At 40.2% G+C, this 7500-nt stretch overlaps 1 protein-coding gene across 5 annotated transcripts in view; it reads left to right on the top strand.

The window, feature by feature from the left end:
- The window catches only part of LOC138021810 (uncharacterized), a 56723-nt gene that overhangs the window by 16271 nt on the left and 32952 nt on the right, over nucleotides 1-7500 (top strand). For 3 of the 5 annotated variants that reach the window (XM_068868824.1, XM_068868825.1, XM_068868827.1), the window contains exons 1-2: nucleotides 1176-1582; nucleotides 2200-2281. The exons of 1 other annotated variant lie outside the window; for it this stretch is intronic. The gene's annotated coding sequence lies outside the window, so the exon portion shown is untranslated. Of the gene's footprint in view, nucleotides 1-1175; nucleotides 1583-1966; nucleotides 1997-2199; nucleotides 2282-7500 lie in introns of those variants that run through there. One more of the 5 variants, XM_068868826.1, reaches the window with a different exon arrangement.

Genomic DNA, 7500 nt, shown 5'->3' on the forward strand with positions numbered 1-7500 from the left:
TACAAGCGGGGAAGTTCTCTGCGAAGGTGAGAAATCTAATTTTTCACAGGGGAATCGAAAAACGAGCCTGAATAAAAATCTAAATTGGAAAACATTTTTTTCCAGTTGGCAGATCGATCTCCACGCCTGTCTGTTGTCAGGAAAAAACTTCGCCCACACCTGTTTCAAAAGCGGAATTCCAAGGAAATTAACGCTGCTTACGAGAGAAGACAAAGATATCTCACTGTTTGGAGAATCTGAGGAAACGCATCGACGATCTCCAGTTCGGGGTTTTCTCGGAGATAGAACTGATTTCATCTTGTGAAACTACTGGATCTCTGTCGTTGTCAGCATCATCAGAAAAGGTTTATTCGGAACACGCTGTCACTTACAACGCGGTGAAGCTCCTGATATCACCTTCAGGATCGTACGAGATGAGAGTGAACATAGTTGATTGTGCTGAGAAAGGAAATGTCGAACTGGAAGACATCACGGCTTTAAGTCTAGAGGACTTGTCTGCAAGATCTCGTCAAGAAGCAAGCATAAGATCTGCCGTGGCTTAACAAACGTGGTCAAGTTTCAGGATTTACAGTCAAAACTAGGATAAAAGCCCAAAAATGTTTTTAGCTGTTGGTGGCCATACCAGTGCAAATAACTCACGGTTGTTTGATTCTCAACAACTGAGAAGTCGGCTTGGTGGACACTTGTACCAACTGCAGAAGATTTAGTAGGGACCTGAAAGCAATCCTTGAGACATATTACCTATGGAAAAGGGCATAGCCTTTCTTCTCCCGTTATTTTCTCTTGGTATTGCATATCAGAAACAAATCATTAGATCACGGGAACCTTGAAACTTGTCAGTAAATAAATCAGTTCGATTTGATGACACTTTATTCGTAGTTTTCGTTCCAACAGCGTATTAACATACAAAGGATCGTCACCATACAGGTGTGTAAGCTATTTTTTGTAAGTTTACGTTTATAGTTAATCCTCAATTCCCTTTCCAACTTTTTGCTCGTCCCTTTCTTTTGTCTTTTTCTCATATGAAAAAACTAATTAAGTCAGTCTTACAATACCTTGCGCTCAAATAGATGAACAATCCTTATCAGCCGACTAAAGATCCTGAATCCGTGTGATAATTATCACTCCGATGGCTGTCAAGGCGACTGACTGAAATATTTGAACAAATTACCTAAATATTGTTTTCGCAAAGAGGCCTCAACCTATATTGTCTCTCTCACCATTTCGGAGTAAAGCACTCGTCATGCAAGGGATGCTTGCCTCTTACGTTGCTTTTACTACAATTTTAATTGTTTCCAGAATTATTAACTCACAGAGCGACCCATCGCTTTACAAAAGAGAACGTGGAAAAACCTTTTTAGAACATGCGCACTATGTTCTGAATGTGACACCGAGTAAATTGGTAACAACAACTGATTCCTTGGCGTGCGCCTTAGAATGTCTTCATCGAAGCAGCACCTGCCACTCGTTTAATATTGCCATTAAACCAGAAATCGATAACTGCAAATTGCTGTCCATGAACAAGTACACCTCCCCGGACAAATTCGAGCCAAGTTCCTTCTATAATCACTTCAGTATCATGGTAAGTTATAAACTTAGATTCTAAAGAATATCTTAATTAAGGTGACGGAGAACTACGGGTTAAAAGTGAAATGGGAAAAGCCTGTTTTTAGCCGAATTTACTTGAACTGGGATTTGAATCAAGAAAAAATGGCCAAATTATTTTGTTAGTATGACAGCTGGGATTTGGAGTTAAAATGGCTTCTCGAAAATCGGCTTGGTGCCATCTTTCCCCCATCTACATGCATTACCCATCTTTCTTTATCATCCTCGGTATCATGACAGATCATGGAGATGGTTTAAATCAAATACAGGCGAATTTAATTTCCTTACACTTGAGAACACGCCAGTCCAGTAATTTTAAGATAAGTGCTTTATATGCTGTACAATATCACGGCCTGTCACAGCATATCTAATTCTGTCTTGGCCTTCATGGGTAAAGTTATCGTATATTCTGTAATATTATGTTCCAATCTTCCCTTTTTTTTTGTCATACTGTATTGCCTAATTTTGTGCACCGCGTCTCGATTTTTTCATTATTATAACCCATATGTTTCTGCCTTTTTCGAGCAACTGATTTTTAATTGCATTATAGTTCATAGTGAATTTTGACAATTTTATCCGTATTTATTTTTGTAGAGCCAGTGTGAATTCAAACCTTGCAAAAATGGTGCTGAAGCTCATTCTTTGTACAAAGCCAATGACTTTTTGTGTCAGAAAGGTAACATTTTAGTATTCAAACTGCCAAATAAGACACCCTTTAGCTGGTTATAATTCGGCAAAATGCTATCGCCAATCGTACACAGTCGGTATCGAGTATTCGGGCGTTATAAATCGACTGGAGAGTTCACGAATGTCCGTGATTAAACGTGTGTAAAAGAAACTATCATCCGGCCAGTTTCGGGATGTGCTGTCGCTTTTTTTCGTTTGAAGAAGTACAAAGTCACTGTTTCTTTGTTTTTTTTAAATTATTTTACTGGATGCCAATTCGTCCAGTTTTTTAATAAAGCAATCTGCCATCGCTTCTAAGACCGCAAACTGTAAACGCTGTGTTGAAAAGTTTGCTTTTGCTAGAAATGAAAGAACCTCCTTGTTTGATTTTAGCTGGTTCCGTGCAATTGCCTGTGAATTAACTTAGTTTTAGATATCGAGAAACATTTCATACTGAAGAGAGAGATAAGCTAGAATAAAAGAATTTCCATGCTTTCCGAAAGGTAGCAATCTGCCGTTTCCCGTCCCCCGTTTTCACGTAGCAGACGCGATCCTACTTCTGTTTATGATCTCCGAAAATTACAACGTCCTGCGCGTAATAGATCGTATCTGTTCATATCATACGAAGACTAACAGTGTTCCGGTTTTTGTAGACATAACGCGCAGTGCGCCATTTGAGATCTTTAGGTTAGGGTGTATGTTCAACTGTGAGTAACGTTTTTGTTCTGAAGAGACGCACGAAGAAATTAAAGTAGCACTCTCAACCCCTGATGAGCATATCTAGAACAGAAGAACCCAATCTCTACCCCAGACGTCTCCTCTCTTGCGCATGACTGAGGAAGATACAACCTCTGGGGAAACCCTGAAACAAATTGTCTTCACATTTGTTTTCGTGAAGAACAATGTAAAGCTTCCCTGATTCGTTCATTCATGTTAGTACGAGGAGTGAGCAATGAGGCGCCATAAGGTTCAAATAGCTAAATTTTGGCTATGCGAACCACACGGCCCATTTTCTCCTACGTAGAGTTTCCCAGAGCCTCGGGTCGTGCGTAGACATAAGATCCGAGGCTCTCAGGGTAACGGAATGAGGAGAATCGTGCTGGAGTTCGCCAATGGTTAGACATTCAAGTATCCTCGGACAAGAGTGACGGACTCTTTCCTCTGTACAAGAACAGTACCTCACAACCCTTGTCATAGACAAGTCACTCTAGCTAATGGCAGGTATCAGGTTAGTGTTTGTGGCGCTTGGGTCTGTACGGTACGTGTGGCGTGTAAGGAACTTGCAGTTGTAGCTGCTCTTATTGAAAACGTTGTCTAAGAAATTACGTTTGTCTGTTAAGCTGCAAAGTGGGTCACAAACCAGTAGCGCTCCTCTTCGTAAGGTCCGTACTGTCGTTACCTTGTGTGACGTAGGGTTGCAAGTGTGACGTAGGGTTGCAAGAGGATTCGTCAAGGAGTCTTAGTATGTGTGGGTTTTCTTTAAACCGTTGTTCGGGTCGTAGCCAGTTGTTGTCACGGGTAACCATGCAGCCTAGAAAAGTACTTGATGGGTGTGCATTTTACGAGGGCAGACCACGACACCAGAAACTCCGTGCCATGAATTCAATTTTGCGAAAATTGCGTGTTCTTTAAACATCCCGCAGTGTTTATTATGACCACAGGCACACCAAGCTCACTGTGAGCATGGCCTACAAACTTTATAAGGATTTGTATGGGAATCCCAATAAAAGACTTAAGGTAATTCCTTAGTAGTGCATTGCGCATCCCTACTGCGCACGATTTTCGCGTCATTAGCGCGCGCACATTAGCGCGTACAAAACGCAAGAGATTTCCCTCAAACTAAGCCCGATAGCGAAATAAATGCTCTTTTTCTCTCAAACGAGCACGGTGACCCCCGATTTTTTTTTTTCAGGTATTTGCTAAGAACAATTCAATAAAGAACATATTTGAAGAAGAAAAAAAGTTTGATATTAGAACATGAATTTTTTTGGAAAACAGTTTCGCACTGGGTATATTTTGGCCAAGGCGAGGACTTCAAGCCAACCACGGAACTGTCCCAAAAAGTGCACTATTCCTACAACCAGGCAATCAAAAACGGCGTAAATGAAGCAATACTGCTCATGTGAATAAAAGGAGCTTTATTTTCAAAATAAAAGTTTGTATCTTTCAAGTAACCAAGACTTAATTCTGTATGAAGGTGATTCGAATTTTTAACCCGCGATCAGTAAAAACACCCCATTTTAAGAGCCTGCTGACGCGTAAACGAGCACGGTGACCCCATTTTTTTATTGAATTTTTTTAATGTTCATATCCTGAATGTTAATTATGCTAAGTTTCCAAAAAAGTTTGATAGTAGAACAATTTCAAGGGAATTACCTTAAGAAGATAATTGTATGAAAAATACCTCAACTAAAAAGCCTAACCTTACTGCCATTGTGGGTAGCTTCCTTCCTGTGTGGTTATTTTCCAGATCCGACGCGATTTGAGCCAATTTTCAATTCCTCGGTTGTCAACGGTTATAATAAAATCCCAAGGCCGGAGACTAAATTCTTAGAAGCCACCATTTTGAATCAAATTTTCCTGGATAAAATGTTCCCACGGTCACAATTCCACATCACAATCAATTGACAAAGGTTGAACTTTCATCTCAACCAACCATCAACGCAATAGGCCATGGCTTCGACCGTTGATAACAAACTGAGCCTTACCGGGGTGGCAGGCCGTAGTTTGTCAACCGCAAATTTCTTTATTCCCCTGGGTCTCCCGACATGATAAGCATAGGGTGACATACGCAGCTTCTTCACGGGAATCGAATCTATTTTGCAAACTAAACAAGCTTCAGATTAATGTAAGTGCCTAAATTTTTATTGAAAATTATAAAGTGTTAAATAGCTAAAGTGTACACTACTTGTTTCAGTTATCGATATACGAAAGTTTCGTTTGCCTCATAGGAAAGTGTCTTACATAAGTTCCTTCTCCCATTTACTACTGGTGGATGGAATATTTTTATAGCAGTAAAGCGTAAGTGCTCGTTTTGTTGTTCATGTTGGTTTTTGTAAAGAAATTAAAATATGAACATGTCTTCCCGAATGTGCGGACGTACGTACAAAAACGCTCTTCTTGCAAAGAAACTGTGAAAAAAGAAATGAAGCAGAAAAGAAAACATCAGTAAAAACAAAGTATTGTTAAGAAGAGACAATCTCGAGGACTAGGCATTTCCGTTGTCAATGAACTAAAAACTGATCAATGTGGTGAAAGCAAACACTTTTAAAAGTCATCCTTTCCACGGTGCTTTTAATATCTGTTCTGTAGGCTTGTTATCCTGCAAAGAATTGCACGGGTGATTTTACGTAAAACGGGAAACGTAAAAAGGAAATCTCATGCTTGTCATAAAAGGATGAAGAGAAATCCTCTAATTCCAAACTGTCTTGCTTCTTTGTGAGGTTGCTAGATATCTTAAGCTTAGAGTCAAGACACGAGCTGAAGTCAAACAAATTAATCTGATTTTGGCAAATCGCAAATTTCATTCCGCGTTTGGCGTTTGCTGTAAACGCGAATAAAATATTTCTAACATAATAGGGCCGTTTATACGAGAGAAAATAAGCCGCGGCTTACTCTGGCCGCGGCGTACATAATACGCGAAAGGAACTCTTTACACGAGTATAAACTCCCAGGCCAGGATAAGCCGCGGCTTGAGAAAGCCGTGAACTTTGATTTTGTACCATTTATACGGGGTGTTTGTGTCTTATGTAAGCCGCAGCCAGAGTAAGCCGCGGCTTATTTTCCCCCGTATCAACGGCCTCGATGTCTTTTTTGCAAACCATACGCTGTGACCTGGAGCATTGCTTGGTCGCGCTTATTTCGGGTGACATCATTATAAATCGCTCCGCTGAATCTTTAAAAGGAAAAAGTTTTTGTTTTCTCTGGTCTTGAAAACACGTTCAAAGATTTTTTTCTTTAGAATGAGCAGATATTAATTTCACAAAATGCTTTTTGGAGCTTTTCAGGAAACCGGCATCTGCCCCGAGGGTTTATCTCCAGGACCTCCGGTCTCCCTCCCTCGATAAAATGCAGCACGCATCTTGTTTTGATTTTCAAACTTTAATTTTCCACTTTCTTCTTTTTCTCCTTTCGAACACGAGGTCGGGTTTTTCCGGAAAAAAATTTGGAAACAACGCTTCCAAAATCGAACATTCAACCCAATGCAACATATTTTCTGCAGTGGTTTGCGAAGGACTAGGTCCATGCCCTGCAGCTTTTCTCGAAAAACTGAACATTACCAGAAATTTAAGACAAAATGGCGGACGCCCAGACTCCACCCAGACCTTGCGCTCTCCCAGCATGGCCGCCGATCGTTATGGAGAAATGCATGGAGAAAATTGAAGAAGTGGAAATTTCAGATTTAAAGTGACATTTGCCGACCTTTAAATGTAAAGTGTACGTACCATATCATTATTTACGGTAGTTTTGGTCTCTCGAATGTTCGCCAACGTGCCGCCAACAACACATTTTACGAACGGCTGTTACAGTTCCTTGAGCTCTCTAATTCTTTCAAAAAAGCTCAGAGGTGCCTACCTTCCCTCCACATTTTAGAACATTTCGTTGATGTGAATCCTTGGTGCCGACCTCTCTAATCGTCGATCGATGTTCAAACTTTAAAACGTGATAAAAATCAGCCTTTATCCATTCCCCAAATTGCCGCCTAAATTGCGATAAAAGAGGTAAAAATACATCCATCTCTGCGATAAAAGCGGTCCAAAACGCACCACTGCGCTTATTATTCCTAGTGAAAAGTAGGGTTTCTGTCTCCAGTTTGTTTTGATCGCCATCTTTACAGGTGGGTACTTCATATATGATTATTATTATACAGAATATCGCTGGCTAAGTGTACTGTGGGCCCTGATTTTTGAAATTTTTTTTTACTCTGCCAAGTCACACGCATGAAACGAAGTTGTTTCTTCTCTCTAAAATCGTCATTCGAACAGGAGCCCAGACTCTAGTTTCCCCTTTTTCATTCTCCCTTGTATTGACAACCTCAAAAAAGAAATTAAATTGATTCAGATCCTTTGATAGTGTGTTATTTCAGTCCTTGTTTTTTCTATGTACTGCTTTCTTTATGCCGCCATCTTGATAATTTGAAACCGCGTGCCAAATACTTCGCGGGCGCAAAATGTCGCCGATTTCTGGTAATGAAAAAACTGACTTGCATGAATAATTGTTCTTCCCTAA

This window comes from Montipora capricornis, chromosome 10 (assembly GCF_036669925.1).
Source record: "Montipora capricornis isolate CH-2021 chromosome 10, ASM3666992v2, whole genome shotgun sequence".
NCBI classification, from domain to species: domain Eukaryota; kingdom Metazoa; phylum Cnidaria; class Anthozoa; order Scleractinia; family Acroporidae; genus Montipora; species Montipora capricornis.